The 17,860-nt window shown below is 45.5% G+C and overlaps 1 long non-coding RNA gene across 1 annotated transcript; it reads right to left on the bottom strand.

Annotated features, from left to right (window-relative positions):
* Positions 1-1,015: 1,015 nt before the first annotated feature.
* On the bottom strand, positions 1,016-16,750 carry LOC146868785 (uncharacterized). Its single transcript, XR_014964216.1, has 4 exons — positions 16,661-16,750; positions 14,991-15,053; positions 3,415-3,628; positions 1,016-3,264 (listed from the first exon to the last, which is right to left on the bottom strand). It is a non-coding gene; the product is annotated as an uncharacterized LOC146868785 (long non-coding RNA).
* Positions 16,751-17,860: the final 1,110 nt, after the last annotated feature.

The raw sequence follows: 17,860 nt of genomic DNA, 5'->3' as shown, positions 1-17,860 counted from the left end.
AGAGGCGGTCCGGCCAGCGTGATGTCACTAGCCATTGTGCAGCATCCATCCTGTGACCTATAGAAGTGCCACCAAATGCTTTTTTAGGTCCTGGAATGGATAAAAACCATCATAGGCTTGACAAGGATAGACCGAGGGGCTTTTCTGATGCTTGTTGTTTTTGCTCTCAATAAGATGGTCACCCGCTGACACAGTTGTAAATAACTTATTTAAAAAGTTTATTCTCTCTTAAAGTATATATATTTAGAGATCGTACTTTCCTTGTAGAATGATTGTCTGCCAGAACATTGTTCACGAAAATATCATCTGAAATAAATATTGTGCCTGAAAACTGTAAACAATATTTAGTACACAATAAATGTGTCAGACGATATTTAGCCCATGGTATTTTAGTACCACCCCACAGAAAGCCCTTTCTCTCATTTTAGAGCAGGGCCAAACGCTGCAGGCCAAGCAACATCCAGCAGTAAAAGTAGAGAAGACAATCAACCCACTGACACCAAGCAGCCAGTTTTACAGCAGGCACCCAAGCAACTAGCAAGAGTCCCCTCAAAGCAGACAGTGCTCCGTGGAGAGAGCAAGCATAGGAGGAAAGTTACATCACAGTAATATGTGACATCTTGACTCCAGAGAGCAGAAGCTAGCCCCAAACACCACAAAGGTGGTGCAGCGTTTCTCTAACATCATAGGGATATGCAAAATAGGATCACATGCTGATTGACCCCCGATGACATCACAGGATTTGACATCACATGGGCTTTAGTGCCAGTGGTGGGGGCCAATGTCTGTGCTGTAAAAAAAACAATCTTCACGTATTAATATAGGATGCAGCAACTGGTCTATAAAATGAAACTTCCAACTACTACAACCAGTGAAAGTTGAGGGAAAATCTTTAAACGATTAACAGTCATCTTTTTTTGTGTGAAAATATTTTATTGGCATTTTCGCATACTAACAATACACATTCACAGTTATCATATCTACTGACATATATATCTTCTCTTTGTGTCCTTGTATTTGTATATCTATATCTTGAAATTTTTTATCCTGAAGTTGTTCATTCCTAAACATATATATTTCAGGTTATCACGCTAGTTTAACAATAAACAAACAGTATTCCCCCCTCCCATTGTCGTGTCAGAGCTCTGAAAGCGTAACAAAACAGTCTTCCCATTGGTCATATCTTGCATCCAGAACATTGTCTCTTGTTTCCTCATCTGGTCGCTCCCTCTACTTCTGACCTCTGCTTCCCTTCCTCCATTGGTTCGTCACCCGAGGCGGGGGATCTTTTATGTCTGCTAGCATGAGGGACCAGGCCCGCGCATCCTCCTCTACCTTTTCATCCCTTCTGACCCTTTTCATTCTAACTAGCTCTGCAGTTGCCCATTCGCTCAGATCTTTTAGCCATCGCTCCAGTGTGGGGGATCCGAGCAGATCCATTTTATCGCTATCCTCCTCTTTGCCAACACCAGCCCCTGTAGGACAAATCCTCTACTAAGCTTTTGGGATTTTGGCATAGGGACCAGTCCCAATATTACTACCCGGATTGTTTTGGAGATTTAGCACCCTGTGGCAGTTTGTGCCCAATCAATTACGTTTCCCCGGTTTTGTGTCAGTGCTGGACAATCCCATTTCATGATAATGAAATGCGCTTCTGCTTGCTGGCATCTGGGGCTTTTGGTAGTGCGGTCCGGGTATATTCTAAGACCTGAGAGGTCAGATAGGTTTGATGTATAATATTATATTGTATAAGTTTAAATCTCGCGTTTGAGCCGACCCGTTTAACTTCCTCATGTACCTTTGCCCATTCTTTATCCGCCAGGGGTTCAGCTAACCTGTCGTCCCATCTCGCCTGGACTGGAAGGGGTATTTGGGGGGGTCGTCTCGCAACACCCTATATATACTTGAGACAAGTCTACGGCCTCCGGCCAGGCCAAGCAGTGCCCGTAGAGTCGATGTAGAAGGCGGTTCTTGCGGAAATGTGGACCATATTTCACAGGCAGTTGCTGAGATCTTTGAATATTGAAAAAAGTGTCCCTTTCCCAATGCAAATGTATTCTCTGCTTCCTCCCTTGTTATGAATTGTTCATTATTATATAAATCACCCATTGTGTGTACTTTCATCCATCTTTTAACGGACATAGAATCCGCTATCTTTTTGAAGGGTTTCACCACCCATAATGGCATATCTGGGGCATAGGGTGCATGTCGAACTACTTTTTTACTGCTGTTTCCCATACTGCTGCAACATGTCGAACAATATATGGATATAACCCTGGCCCCCATCATACGGAGCTCTGGTAAGGAGACCCATCCGTGGGTTTACCTGCTAGTAGTTGTTTCTTCCAGTTATTATGCACGTCTATCCAATGCACAGCGTGTTGTAGTTGTGTGACCATGTAGTATAAGTCTAGGCGTGGGACCTCCATTCCTCCCGCCTCCCATTTTTGTTGTATCTAGTTTAACCCACTTCTTCCTGTTTCCCCATAATAGTTCAATCAATAAATGTTCTAGTTGTGTAAAATATTGGTGTGGGATTTTATACAATGAATTCTTCAGAACATATCAGCATCTTAGTAAAATGGCCATTTTTATGAGCGCTATTCTTCCCACCAGGGAGGGTGGAAGCTCCTTTCAGAACTTAAGGGAATTGCTGATACCGTCCACTCATCTCCCTCCGTTGTTTTCTAGGTAAGCGTGGGAGTATGTATTAATCGTATCCCTAGATACCCACGTCAACCCCACGTCAACCCCACACTAGGTAGATCATTGTCTGGTTTCCTGGATGGTTTCCCCATAGAGGAACAGTTTTTACTTTCCAGTGTTAAGGCGAAGACCAGACACTGCTCCAAATTTCTTGAGTTCTGTAAGTAGAGCTGGTACGGCTTCGTGCCGAATATATACCAGTGTACCATCCGCGTACATCGAGACCACGTGGTTAATATCCCATTTTTGAATACCCCATCTTCCCAACTTTCCCATCAATGCAACAGCCAGGGACTCCATTGCCAAGGCGAATATAAGTGGGGACAAGGGGCAGGATTAATAGTCATTTTACTTCAAATGGAGAGAAATGATAATGAGTGGGTCCAGACGCACTATGAGCAACAACCTGCTCTTGTCACAGTCAGTGTGCGCTCCTTCGCTTCCTTCAGTTGAGGCATGCTTCTTTCATCGACAGACTTAATCATCATTGTGCACACACTTGTACAGTTGTACAGCTTATAATCATCATCAGGTGGGGCGCATTTTATGAAGTTGTTCCTAAGTGAGGATATGGCAAATGTTAGCTTGCCAGAATCGTGCTTGCCATGTTCTCAGTTACTTTACGTACAAATTTGTAAAATGAGCATCACCAACGAAACAAGTAATTGGCACATCGGTGCTAATTAAAATAGGTAAATTTAGACTCACCAAAAATGGAAATGTCTTCCAACATTTTGGGCACAGTATGTTGTGACTTCCAAAGAAGTGAGGATCATGTGAAGTTACGAGCTCAGCTTGAACAGAGTAAAGGGAACACTGATCAGTTAACAATCCTGGTTCGTTAACTGATGTTCGAAAGACTTCTTGGCATACGAGTCACAACATAATGAGAGCAGTGATTCCATAGGCGATTACAGGAGGCCTGATTTGGTGGAAAAGTGCAAAGAAAAGCGATATTAGGTTATTTTTTTGCATGATTTGAGAGCTAATAATAACATTTGTGGATGATGAGAAAGGTGGGAAAGACTGACACAATCTTTCAAAATGTTATCAATTAATAAAGAGACGAGAAAAATCAATTGGCTTACTACTGAGGAGGTAATTAGGAAATGCAGTTATACAATTCTGTGGAAGTTAGTCGCAGAAGGTCTGAGGTACAGTGGAACGTCAGTCACCAGCCTGCACCCCAGGTTGTATCTAAAGCAAAATGTCTTTGCAGCCACCTGCAGCATATTCTGTAAGAAGTCAAAAAGCTACTGCATGGGATATTGCTTCGGTTAATAAAACAAAGGTAGAGCCCTGGGGGACATCCCTGTTGATGAACCGTCTCATTGACTCATCTTTCTTAAGGTCTCGCCTATAGCCAGGTTTAGGTGTTGTTACAAAAACACACACACAACCACAACACACACACAGACACACACGCACACGTGGTTCAGCTGCCTTTAGGCATTGGCTAACAGGGTTTTCCATCATCACTGGTATCAGCCCACAGAGTTTCATGGATGTAATAGTTTCACACACTAAGGGGCATATTATCAAGACAGGCGATAAAATTATCGCCGCTTTAGCGGCAGAAAACTGCAGCTAAAACGGCGATAATGGGCTTGATAATATGCTCTATGGAATTCCAATTGAATCTCAGGTTAGATGTCATTCACATCTAACATGGGCTTCAATTGGAATTCCATAGAGCATATTATCAAGCCCATTATCGCCGTTTTAGCGACAGCTTTCTGCTGCTAAAGCGGCGATAATTTTATCGCCTGTCTTGATAATATGCCCCTAAATGCTTTTCCGCTACAAGGACCCCTGCGCCATGCTCTTTCTATCAGGTCACCCTAACCCCACTCCCCTTGCTCGCTGGGTGCTCCCAGCCCCTCTCTGCCCTGTTTCCTTTTAAAAACAGAATTTTGGAGGGCCCAGCAGCTACTGGGCCACACGCTTCTGTTTTTGCGCTCTTGTGTGCTTTATTTTTTTAAATTTTACTTTACTTTTGGCCATGTTGGAACAGTGAAAAAAGACAGCCAAAATGGCTGCTAGTACACCCTAGTGCATGCATGCGTCATGATGCAATCACATGCATGCGTGCATGGTGTCTATCTTGAAAAGGGTATAGACGTAGGTTTTAATATTGATATTGATCCATTCCATGATGGGTGTCTGCGATGATAATGATGCAGCGGTGACCATTTTCCTGGATTATTTTCCTATTTCAGCCTGACCAATGGCCATTTCATAAAGATTTTTTTTTAATGGTAAAGCCAGTGCGTCAACAATCCCCTTTTAAAGGTGAAACCTTGGCTTTGCCATTGCTTGTTCTTGATAGGGCATACTAACGCTTTTTTCTGCCTCTTGGAAAACCAGTATTATAGTTGGAGCGCCCGTGATTTGTCGTGCTTCAAGCCATTGCCCGCCTTCTTTCTCTGTTGTAACACTCAAAGTTTGATTTCTTTTCTTAGGCTGAGTGAAAAATAAAGCGCAGCGAAGGAACAACGCATTTGTTTTAAGTGTAGCAAAGACTCTTTCAGCAGAGGCCAGTCCTGCACTGATGTCTCTGGGACTTTAAAGCTAATGCATTACAACCTCACTGCATTTTATCCTAGTGACGCTATAAAAATGGATACAATCCAGGAATTCTGGATCCAACACCACGTCGAATCATTTGTCAACATAATGGGTCGTTATATGATTCTACACATCTGTTTTTATAGACGCTTTCACATTTTTGTGTAATATTTCAATGTCCCTTTCAGTCAGAGCTATGCTTTAGTGTCAAATACATGTGTTGAAGTGCAATTTCAGCCACTGTCCAATCGCTAAGAATGGTCGCGTTCCTTCGCTGTCCAATCACGGCTGCGGCTAAGAATGGCCGTCTTCCTTCGCTGTCCAATCACGGCTGCGGATAAGAATAGTCACTTACATTCCCAAACGTACATTCTGCTCCAAAAGGTTGACAGATCTGCAAATATGCAGCAGCCAGACGCGAGCCCAGAGCCCTTCGCTGGGGCCACTACAGGCTGAACAAAGACACGAACAACGTTTATAAGAGCCCAAGGAGACATGGCGGCCTCTCACACAAGAGGTTCCCGCGCCGCTTCAAAGGGAGCGGCATCTGCACGGCTGCAGGTGCACAACACATGGTCGGAGGTGGTGGTGCCGGCGGCTAGGAAGGGTCCTGTCCGAGTACGCGATGCACCTCGCCTCATCTGCTACACATTTAGCTGTCTTTTTGCTTTTGCAGCCAAATGAATTTCCTTGCATCGCGTTAGCTTCAGTCGATGTTTCCCATTAGGCTATGGTTATCGCTGCCGAGTCTTCAGCTGGCATCTGTGGCCAGCCATGTAGGGCTTGTGCAAGTTTCGAAACTGTCTGAAGGAGCGTTAAAAACGTCGTTGTGATTTTAGGAAGATGGAGAGGGGAGCAGACGCAGTGATTTAAATGGGCAATTACTGTTAGGTACCGTCAGGTACTATACCTGCATGTCTTCAATTTGAAAGGGAGACTACCTGCACTTCTCAGCTATGCCACAGTACACTTAATGGGTGAGTACCAGCACTTCCTAGGAGACAGGCACTCTGGGTAGTGAGTAAAAGCACTTCCTAGGAGAAAGGCACCCCCTGATAGTGAGTACCAGCACTTCCTAGAAGGAGGCAGACACTAGGCAGTAAGTACCAGCACTTTTTCTAGGAGGCGACAGGCCTTCAGGATAGTGAGTACCAGCACTTCCCAGGAGACAGGCCCTCAGGATAGTGAGTACCAGCACTTCCTGGAAGGAGACAGCACTCTGGAGAGTGAGTACCAGCACTTCGTATGAGACAGGCACTCTGGATAGTGAGTACCAGCACTTCCTGGCAGGAGACAGGCACTCTGTATAGTGAGTACCAGCACTTCCTAGGAGGAGACAGGCACTCTGCATAGTGAGTATCAGCTCTTCCTAGAAGGAGACAGGCCCTCAGGATAGTGAGTACCAGCACTTCCTGGAAGGAGACAGCACTCTGGAGAGTGAGTACCAGCACTTCGTATGAGACAGGCACTCTGGATAGTGAGTACCAGCACTTCCTGGCAGGAGACAGGCACTCTGTATAGTGAGTACCAGCACTTCCTAGGAGGAGACAGGCACTCTGCATAGTGAGTATCAGCTCTTCCTAGAAGGAGACAGGCCCTCTGGATAGTGAGTACCGGCACTTCCTAGGAGACAAGCACTCTGGATAGTGAGTACCCGCACTTCCTGGAAAGAGACAGGCACTCTGGATAGCGAGTACCAGCACATCCTGCAAGGAGATAGTCACTCTGGATAGTGAGTACCAGCACTTCTGTAGTTCTATTTAAAGCACTGGAGCGGAGTAACCACAATTCGTTGATCAAGGGACTGCTCAGCATCTATCCTCGGGGAGCCAACTCTTTCAGATTATTTTGGGGCATTTGGCAGATTTTACATTTTCATAGTAAATATTCAGAGTACATGTATTGCTGGTGCACGTGTTGACAAGTGTCGTGGCCATACAAAAAGATGCCCTACCCTATAGAAGAGGAGCCTTCTTTCATTCTCTGCATCTGGTGTCTGATTTTTCAGAATCATAACACCCAACATTATATCGATGACACATCTCATTTGCTGGATTTTCATTTACCAATGTTCTGCCTACTTGTCGCCACGAAATCCTTTGAATGCCTTGATCAAAATTGAAAACTTGTGGACATTACTGTGAACGTGTGACCGTTGCCCAGGACTTATCTCAGCGCTGACACAGAGAAACAACTCACCTCTGTAACACTTCTAAGAACAACTAAGAAATCCGCAGCGGATATGGAGTAATACGACTCGGAGATGGTATCTACAGTCATCACTGAGTGTACAAAGCTGTCAGCTGGAAAGAAGGTTCCGAGCCGACACACGAATAGAACACGTTACAACGCAAACATTTACAACGCGTGCCTTTACAACGTAGATTTTACATTGCAACATCCATTTGAATGCACGATTTTACAACGCATGCCATCACAACGCATTTTTAGAAACTACATTTACAACGCATTCCATTACAACGCATACCATTACAACTAGTAGTGGGCGTAGTGGGGCTACGTGGAGCAACGCATAGTGTGGCCAAATCTACGCACACTCGCGCGCTCTGCGTAGCCCCACTACGCGCCGCCCGCCTCCCGCCCGCCCTCATTTTAGAATAAGTTAAAGTATTTTAAAAATAAGAGAAAATGCCTTACCTGCGGTGTGGCATCCCGGGGCTCCCTCTTCCTGGTTGACGGCAGCTTCTTCTCACAAATGCACATGCGCAGACGCCCGCGCGTGAGCATTTCTTGCGAGAAATGCGCATGCGCGGGCATTTTACTTAGTTTAAAATTCTTTACATTATTTTAAAATGAGGGCGGGCGGCGGGCAGCTCTGCTTCGCCCTGGCGTGTGCGTAGCGCTTCCTGCTACGCCTACTTCGTAAACCGCAAAGCAGGCAGCGCTACGTACACTCCGTGGGCGGAGCGGAGCACTACGCCTGGGCATACCGTTACAACGCATGATACTTTTAGGGCAACAGTAAGTTAAGTGTTGGATAGTGTAGTGGTAAAAAATACTATTCCCACTCTAGTGAGTGCAACAATAGGGTAAGTGTTGGATAGTGTAGGGGTAAAAATTACTATTCCCACTCCAGTGAGTGCAACAGTAGGGTAAGTGTTGGATATTGTAGGGGTAAAAATTACTATTCCCACTCCAGTGTGTGCAACAGTAGGGTAAGTGGTGGATAGTCTAGGGGTAAAAATTACTATTCCCATTTACTTACCTTATAATGCGTTGTAATGGCATGCGGTGTACTGACATGCGTTGTAATGGCATGCGTTGTAGTGACATGCTTTGTAATGGCTGCGTTGTAATGGCATGCGATTTAAAGGCAGTTGCATTGTAATGACTGCGTTGTAAATGTAGTGCGTTGTAATGACTGCCTTGTAATGGTTGTTTCCCCAACACGCTGTCCAACTACTTGTGGCGGACAGTGATGTAGCAGAGGTGCCTTGGACTCTAGAGCAAGCTAGGAACATGGACTCTGAATCCCCCTCTTGGTAGTTAAAAGCAGATATAATAGGAGGGCAGTGGTCACGAAGACCCCTCCGTCCTGGTGCTACTGAACCTGCTGCACTATTGATAGCTACGCCCCTGGTGCCTAGGGCTGATAAACAAACCAATTCTTCTCAAAATCAAAACAAAGTGTTTTAAGATGGCTACAGAAACCCTACAAAATAATGAAACAAAGAAACTAACTTATCTGACATCCACCCAGTTACAGGATTCAGTCATGAGTGATTCACCCAATGGTAGTGCTGATTGGTATGGCATCCTTTCTAGGCGCTTGTGTCGCTTTAACAATCAGTGGTTGTGATTGTCACCACACTGACACTATGGCAGAGCACGCGTCCCCCAATATTGTCCCAAGCCAAGCTCAGGTCCTGCGTTGAAGTTGGGGGTGTGTTACTTAAGTTGGATGCGCCAATTGTTATGCGAACAGCTACTGAATCTAATTTGAGCATTGAATGCTTCTGTCATTTTTAAAAAGGATTAGTTAAATACATTTATAATATTCAAATACCTAATGAACAACATATCAACATCTCAACACTGACAACACACATACAGCTCCTTTGGGCTACGACACCGAACTTATTGAACTGATGGTATAAATGATGAATGTGCTGCCTTAGTTAGATCTTGTGATGAACATGTTTTTTCATGTATGGATGGTCGTTCGCTATGCAAAGCGCTTTGACATGCAAATGACTCTGATTCTGTCTGCATCTTAAAGTTACTAAGATGCAGATGGATGCTTGATAAATAATATGTTTTTCTAGTTCAAGCTTTAGTTATGCTCGCACGCGCGGTTAAGGCAATGTGCAAAATCAGGTGAAAACTCCCAAATGCCCATTTAGTTTCAACAGCAATATCGGTTTCAGTGAAGAGGGGCCTGGTCGCCAGGCAGTGGGATGGAAATAACACATCGAAATTATAGCTTCGATTATCGAGAGTTCGCAATCACAAATACATACAATCAGCTCTGGTATTTTTCATTTAAAATACTGATCAGAGGATTTTCACCTTCCCATCCAGTGGTATCTGATAATCTTCTCCTTATTTCTCTTCCCGTGCCTTGTCCATCTTCTGTTTTTATAAATGCGCTTCTCTGGTGAGACAGCTACATACCACTCTCCTGAGTAAGCGAATGGGAGGGGGTGAAAATAAGAGGATAGAAAGGTAAAGAAGTAAGTATAGTGAGAGAGGTCATGTAAAGGAGAAGGGAGGTAGAGCTAAAGATGAGTTCGGGAGGCTTAGTAGGGAGAGAGATAAGGTTAAGAGAAAGAAAGTTAAAGAGCAGTAAACAGAGGAAGTGATATATAGAGAAACATAACAAGAGGGTAGGTACGGTTTTAGAATTAAACAGAGAGAGCTACAGATAGGGTGAAATAAATGTAGAGGCGAAGAGTGGGGTACACAGAGGGGTGATGTAGAACAAGACAGAAAGGTAGAAACGCAGGTAAGTTAGAGAAAGGTAAAGGCGGCAGAGGTAGAATTAGACAGATAGAGAGACCTGAAGTATAGTGTACAGAAAGAGAGATAGAGAGAGAGAGAGAGAGAGAGAGAGAGAAAGCGGTGAGGCAGGGGGCAAAATGAAAAGAGGTACAGAAAAAACACCAGGTATAGAGAGTATTCAGAGAGAAAGGTATAGAGGAAGAGATATAATAAATAGAGACAAGGCTGAGAGAGCGGTCAAGCAAATGAAAGAGCGATACAGGGAGGTGAGATGGAAACAAGACAGTAAAGCTATGCACCGAGGAAGTTGTGAGGTGGAGATGGGAGCCAGAGAGTGGTTGATAGAAAAAGAGAGGGGAAGTCATAAAGGTGATATAGCGTAGAGAGAGGCATATTAAGAGAGAGTTCAGATAGACATAGGTAGAAAAAGTTGAGATAGAGACACAGGGTGTAGATACTGACATAAAGTAGCGATAGAGAAAGACAAAGAGAGAAGATTGAGGAAAAAGAGGCACTTTGAAGGAAGGACAGAGGCAAGACACAGAACTATTTTTTAATGTAAATACCACCAGCTGCCTGAAAGCGTGAGGGTTAAGATGTCAGGTCATGCTTGAACACTAACAAGCACGCCCAGTGTTCAAATCAAAACAGACAAAGCTTTTTTTATTTTTTTAACCCAAACCTGTTAAGGTTTGACTGTCACCGTCCCTTAATCTGGGGCCTTCTTGAAAGGTGGGGAACATGGGCAGTTTCCACAGTTTGCCCGCGTCTGAAAATGTCTCCCTTAGGGGTTTCAATTCGAACACGAGACCTAGACGTGAAAAACCTTTTAGTGTGGACTTATGTCCTCTACAGGATTCCTAGCGCCCCCACCAGCTCACAGACTGGCCTGCAGCAACTTTGGAAGATCTTTCAGACACGTTGGTGCCAATAAAGGCTAACAGGGTGGGGACAGGCTGGGAAGCTTTTCAGGTGTAGCTTTATCTCTTGTCACCTGTATATCTAGGGGACCAGCCTTCAAAGGTGTTTCTCCATTTGCCAAAATGTCATGGTTGTGTGTCATTTTTATGCCGAATGGTTAAAACTCCAGTCTGTAGTGCCTAAACCTCATTCAAGGGAGTTTCAGCCTGCATCTTTGATCACTTTGTGGACCATAATCCTTGTTCAAACCCACGGAGGCCTTAGTGGGGTGCCCACCTGGGCATGCCAGAGTTGAAAGAGAGCCATGCGAGCCTAGACAGGCCACTCAATGTATGAAGATGGCAAGGGGCTGTGTTTTGATCATGTCTCCGGAAGCACCCTCCATCCAACATTAAAGTTTATTTCTCTGTGAACCCATCAGCCCTCATGGAGGTAACCATGTGCTCCCTCTTACTTGTTGTCTTCCACCTTTCCTTCAACTGCCTTGGCTACAGCTGCCTTGGGCATACATTTATTGGTTAGGGAAAAATAAAGAGAATGAGTGAACACCTTGTAGGAAAGTAGGATCTGCTTTTATGGTTACCCCCACTTCTTGCCTTGTGGTAAGCTGTTTCTGACTAGTCTGACTGGGATCATGCTAACCAGGACCCCAGTCTTTTGGCTTTCTCCCTTAAATTGAGCATGGTGAGTACTTTGGTACACCCCAGATTGGACACTTGTGTACTGTTATATGCCCCTAGTGTATGGTATTGATGTACCCAGGGCATAGGTACTCCAGGGCTGCAGCATGTATTATGCCACCCATGAGAGACCATTCAAATTGTGACATAGGGGCCTGCTATTGCACCCTGTGTAAGCTGGTGCTAGCACCACTTACGACAGATATAGATTTCCCTGTATCTGAGGTCACTGCACTTAAAACCGATAAGTTACCCCAAGGCAGGCCTTTCAATCCTGAAGGCAAGGTGCACCGTTCTAAGTGTGAGGGTGCTTCTGCATGAGTCGAACACCCTTACAACCTTCGGAGTCCATTCTCCTGGGTTGTAAGTGCATCAGCCATTATGATACATAGAGTGGCCATGTGTCATTACGCGATGACCATCTCTAAACTGGCTGTAAAGAACCCTGTCGAGTTTGGTATCAAACATGTTGGAATCAGTATGATTACATGCACTGTAAAGCTCCTCTGGGAGGCCCTCAATGCTCCCGGTACCAGTCTTCTAGAGCCAGACAGCAAACTATGGTTGCTGCCGACCAGATACACGGTTCTGCCCTCCTGCTGCTGAGCCAAGCTCGAGCAGGGGAAGGCAGGATAATAGGTTTCCTGTCACAGTGAGGTGTGACCACCGCCCAGACAGGGTTTAGTGTATTGGGGCCGGGTGGGAACTCCACTCAGTCTGCTTGAGGGGCATGTATGGTGCCCTCCTTGCATAGTCCATTTCAAACCAGCTCAGTGAGCCATTGGCTCCCGCTCTGGCGTGAAACTGGACAAAGGACATGGGAGTATCCTAACCACTGTCCAAACCCATCCCCTGGGAGGGAACACTGAAACGTCCCAACCCTTTCCTTAGAGTACTTAAGGGCTTCCCTGTGGGTGGGTCCCTAGATTCATCGTGGGACAAGATTCATATCAAGACACCACTTCATGTTGGACCATCTGGGCACTCTGAACTTCGCTTTGGGTATCGAGACTGCAACTGGAAAGACTCTTGCTGCTCCTGGTCTTGTCTCCCTGCTTGTCTGCTGCAACGTCTGTGCCGGTGCTCCATACAGGAACCTTCCAAGACCTGTGGGCATCAAAGACACCTGAAGGAATCTCCCTTGGAGTGAAGTGGTCACTTTCCTGCATCTGCAGGCACTGCAATGAAGCTGACCGGTCTGCTGATCCTGGGCTCCCACAGACTCCTAAAGGCTCAGCAACACAGGTAGTGGTTCTTCACATCCATCGAGGCCTGCCCTGTCCTCTTACCGGGCTTGAGGCCAGTATCCCTCGTCGGAGCTGCAGGAACCGAACCCCTGCACACTGTGTTGACTTGCTGTTGCAAAGGCTTGTTGGCTCTCTTCCTCAGAGATCTTCAGGCTCCAAGTAGCCTCCACCTCAAGCCTCTCCTGTGACAATGATCTTTGTCCTCATTGCACCCCTTGCACCGTAGGCCTGCATCTTTGTTGAGCTGCTCGAGGTCCTCTCACAACTCCAGTACCGCCGGCCTGTGGGTCCATTTGAGGATCTTCTTTGATTTCATTGGGCTTCCCTGATTTCTCTGGGCTTGCTATGACTCCCTTGCATGTAGCGAGTCACCTGCACCTTTTTTTTCACTTTCCACGTTGTTTGCTGTTGCCAAGGCTTGTTGGTGCTCCCGACGGACACTGGCCCCTCAACTCTTCTGACATGGGACAGCTCGTGAATGGCACCTGGTCTTCCACATCCTTGCCTGGTCCGCACAGCTGCAGCTCCAAGATCACTGTCAACTCTCCTACAACACCCGACAGTGGTGGGCATTCGACTTCCGTGCCCCCTGGTGAATCCAGAGTGCCATAGACTCTGTCCCCTCTGGTTGCAGGTACTTTTCAACTTGAATCCACCTTCGTATTCCACCAGACACTTTCCACTTCTTCCCCAGCAGCATCTTCCTGAAGTCCTCCATTGAATTTGACGGCGGTTTCTGATGCCAATTCTCACCTATGCACCTGGCTTCCCTGGTGTAGGTATCCTTGTTCCTAGGGTATCCACGGGTGGGGTGGCTCTCCAACCTTCTGTCTTTCATGGGGTATCTTCAGGGCCCACTGAGATGAGTCCTTCTTCTTTAAAATTGCAACTGCGACTTACCCATTGACTTCAATTGAGCCCGCGGTCGTGTTCCCACTCTGCACACGGCTTCCGTGGGGTTCCTGGTTACTTAGCATGGGTGGTTCCTTGGGTCCCAGGCATTTCTACATCCTCTGGGTACAGTCTTCACTTGAGTCGTGGTTTGCATCCCTCTATTTTAGTATATGGTTTGGTCCCCCCTGGTGATCACTGTGTAATACGTGCTTCTTACCTGTTTTCTTTGCAATGTATTGTGTGCATTTCGTATATATCTCCAGGTAGGAGATATTTATATGTGTTAGTGAGTATCTCATAATAAATGGTAACACAAAGAAAGAGATGAAAAGTGAATCTGTGTCTCATTAACAAAACCTAATAGGGGAAGCAATCCCTTTTTAGGACGAATGCCCTCACTCACCAAAGGTGACATGCTTCATCATTTGGGCTTTCTCCTCCCAGTGGAAAAACCTAGTCCCACTGAGGGCTACAACCACCTCACTGAGAGGTGGGAGCTCAGGTATGTTTTTAGTTGTACCTGAAGTCTGGATGCTAAAATCCCAAAGACGAGCAGTGTAGTGATGTGAGGGTGCAGCACAAAAAGTGAGTGAAAAAAAGTGTGTGAAACTAAAACTACCTAGTGCAGATGAAAAAGAACTTTATTAGCTCATCTATACTGGCAGGAATAAAAAGCAGTGCAAAGCAGAATCTATAGAAAACTGCTAGATTAAGAAAAGGTCGACATGTTTCAGCCATCAACCATCTTACAAGTATGTCTGGACCAGAAAACAAAGCTGCTGCTGTGAAGTGAAAAAAATAATAATGATGATTCATAATACAAAACCAGTAATCCAAGTGTGGATTCAGTATGACTGGAACTTGTCTAAAGAAAAAAGACACAGAAAAACCAAATCATTCTGGTTTCTAGGACTTTGCCAAATAATTACTATACTGTATGAGGATAATTCTCTTTTCAATGCCTTAAACAAAAAATTAGTCCATTAGGGTACTCCAAAATGTATTCACTCACCCAATTTGAAGGACAAATAAGCCCACCTCAACCTGGTTACAACTCTGGGAAGTGAGCCCCGCTCTGAAAAAACAAGCAAACGTCCAACAATTAATCCTGCTTCCACACCCTCCGCATGCTCCGCAAAATCTTCCGATGGATCCCGGCAGAAACCAGGAAGATGGTCACCCAGGCCCTCGTCACCAGCAGACTGGACTACGGAAACACCCTCTACGCCGGTACAACAGCCAAGCTTCAGAAAAGACTTCAGCGTATCCAGAACGCCTCCGCCCGACTCATCCTTGACGTCCCCCGACGCAGCCACATCTCGAGCCACCTGAGAGACCTGCACTGGCTCCCTGTCAACAAGAGGATCACGTTCAGACTCCTCACCCACGCACACAAATCCCTCCATGACATGGGCCCAAGGTACCTCAACGACCGCCTGACCTTCTACATGCCCACCCGCCAGCTACGATCCGCTAACCTCGCCCTCGCCGTCGTCCCACGCATCCAGAGGACCACCGCCGGAGGAAGATCCTTCTCCTACCTGGCGGCCAAGACATGGAACTCCCTGCCCATCCACCTGCGGCTGACCCAGGACCACCTCGCCTTCAGGAAACAACTCAAGACCTGGTTGTTCGAGCAGTAGCAGACCCCCTCCCCCACACACCTTGAGACCCTTCCGGGTGAGTAGCGCGCGATATAAATTCCTTGATTGATTGATTGATTGATGAGTCCGTTTTGCTATATGGTGTGTAAGGATGTGAAAGTGGTGTCAAGGACCACCAACAAACATGGACACAGGTTACAGATACAGAAATATAAAAATATACAGATAATGGAAAGTGGCACTGTGAATAAGCGAATAGTCTAATCAATCATGAAAAAGGTATGCCCAGGCCGTAGCCATATAGCTACAGGTCTCTGAAGTATATGATGCCTCACTAGCAGCAATACAATACCATTAACAAGAAGCGCACTGGCATTCACACACGTCTTTATATATCGATGGTCGGATGTATCAATGAATCACAACCACCAAGCTCTCTCAATAATCGCCCCTAGTTACGATGGGGGATACCAAAGGTAATTTGAAAGATAAGTATACGTAGTCCCAGATAATACTGATACATCTTATGCCATAAATAATTAATGTACAGGGATCAACGTCGAAATTCTACCAAACAATCCTCCCAGAGCAACGCGCACAAGCTGCTCAATCAATTGAGCCCAAAGCAGTGTAAATCATGCTCATTACGGAGCGCCTGTGATGACACGTATTCAAAAGAGGGCTAAGTGAATCATGTCTCTCTCCAACTACTTGTGTGTGCGACTAACTGCTCAGCATTTGAGCCCAGTACTATGTCAATCATTCTCATGGCGCAACACCTATGGTAACCAGTATTAAAATCGAGGGCTAAATGGAACATGCCCCTCCCCAACAATATGTGAATGCAACTGCAAACTCAAGCTTTTGTGAAAAAGAACTATGTTGTAATAATGCCAACGGTGCTAAAAAGGATTTGGATATACCAAAGTGAAAAAGCGTTGGCTCACTCTAACTGCCCTTAAATAACAAAGAAAAAGTAGCAGTGCAAACTAATTGTAATAGTAGCAAGCAAGGCAGAGTCAACTGTCCAGCGGACAAAATATATTGCCAGCCTCTTTTAACGACCCACCCAACTCACCTCTCCGTCGGTACTCCGTTGTAGTATAGAATTGCAACCGGAGGTACCGATGTAGGCGACTGATGTTTTAAATAGCAGCGGGGATTACCTGCGCTGCCCGGGCAAGGACCTTCATGGGTGTCCCACTGAGATGCCTGTTAGGCTACATAGCATGCTCAAAAGATCAGTGTTCTGTACCGCGCATGCGCGAAAGATCAATGTTCATGCTGGAACATAACACTGTCTTTTCAACCCAACTTTATAGAGACGTAAACAGTGAATGTATTCACAATCACAATAGAAAACGTTGATCTACACCTTGTGAATAGCACCAAACCAGGCATAAAAGTCAAAAATATCAAGAGCTATGGTGGAGTACATGATATAAGTGGTGACTACATGCAAAAAAGTTGGTAAGTCAGAATGTGCCCCTATCGCTGTGAGCACTACTCAGCTAACATGCAGGGGCTTATAGCCCATTTTGACTCAAATCCCCCCCCCCATCATGATGTAGGAAGTGAAAACACCCCTGTCCTATATTCAGGAAAGCGGATGCTCTATTAATAGCAGGATGCTTGTGACAGGGAGTAGATGTGATACAGGCTTAGAGAGACAACCAATGGATGTCTTCGTTGAGTCCTAACATATCACTTTTGATACCAAAAACTCAGCGTTGCTCTCTTCTAAATAAAAATTTAGAGATGTCAGTGATATGCTGGGGTCTTACAGGTTGCTCAAGGATGGTCCATTTGAGATCGTCTGCTTGATGATTGAAATCTTAAAAATGATTAGTCATTTTTGTTGATCTTCTCTTGCACCGAATGGTGCTTTTATGTTCCAATATTCTCGTCTTTGCCTTGCGTGTGGTCATGCCCACATAACCCAAGGAACAAGGGCACTTGATCAAGTAAATAACTTTCTCACTATTGCAGTTCGTGTGCTTGTTGAGCGACCAATGTTTGGTGGTGCCAATGTCTACCTCTGTCATGTGCGTCATCTGTGGACAGGCTGCACAGGAGCCACAAGGATAGTGCCCCACCACTGGCGGTAATCCCCATAATGATAGTTGATCAGTACTTCTCTGTTCATTCTGGGCCTGGTGTATAGTGTATGCTCATTGGGGTACTACTTCTTGCAGGTATTCATTCCCTCGGACCCCCCTTCCAAGTCTTTTTGTGTACATATCTTATGATAAATACATATTTTTATAAATACACTGTG

The sequence above is a fragment of the Triturus cristatus genome, chromosome 1_2 (genome assembly GCF_964204655.1).
Source record: "Triturus cristatus chromosome 1_2, aTriCri1.1, whole genome shotgun sequence".
In the NCBI taxonomy this organism is placed as follows: Eukaryota; Metazoa; Chordata; class Amphibia; order Caudata; family Salamandridae; genus Triturus; species Triturus cristatus.
The sequence above is the reverse complement of the archived record's forward strand: the minus strand, read 5'-3'. Positions and strand labels throughout refer to the sequence as shown.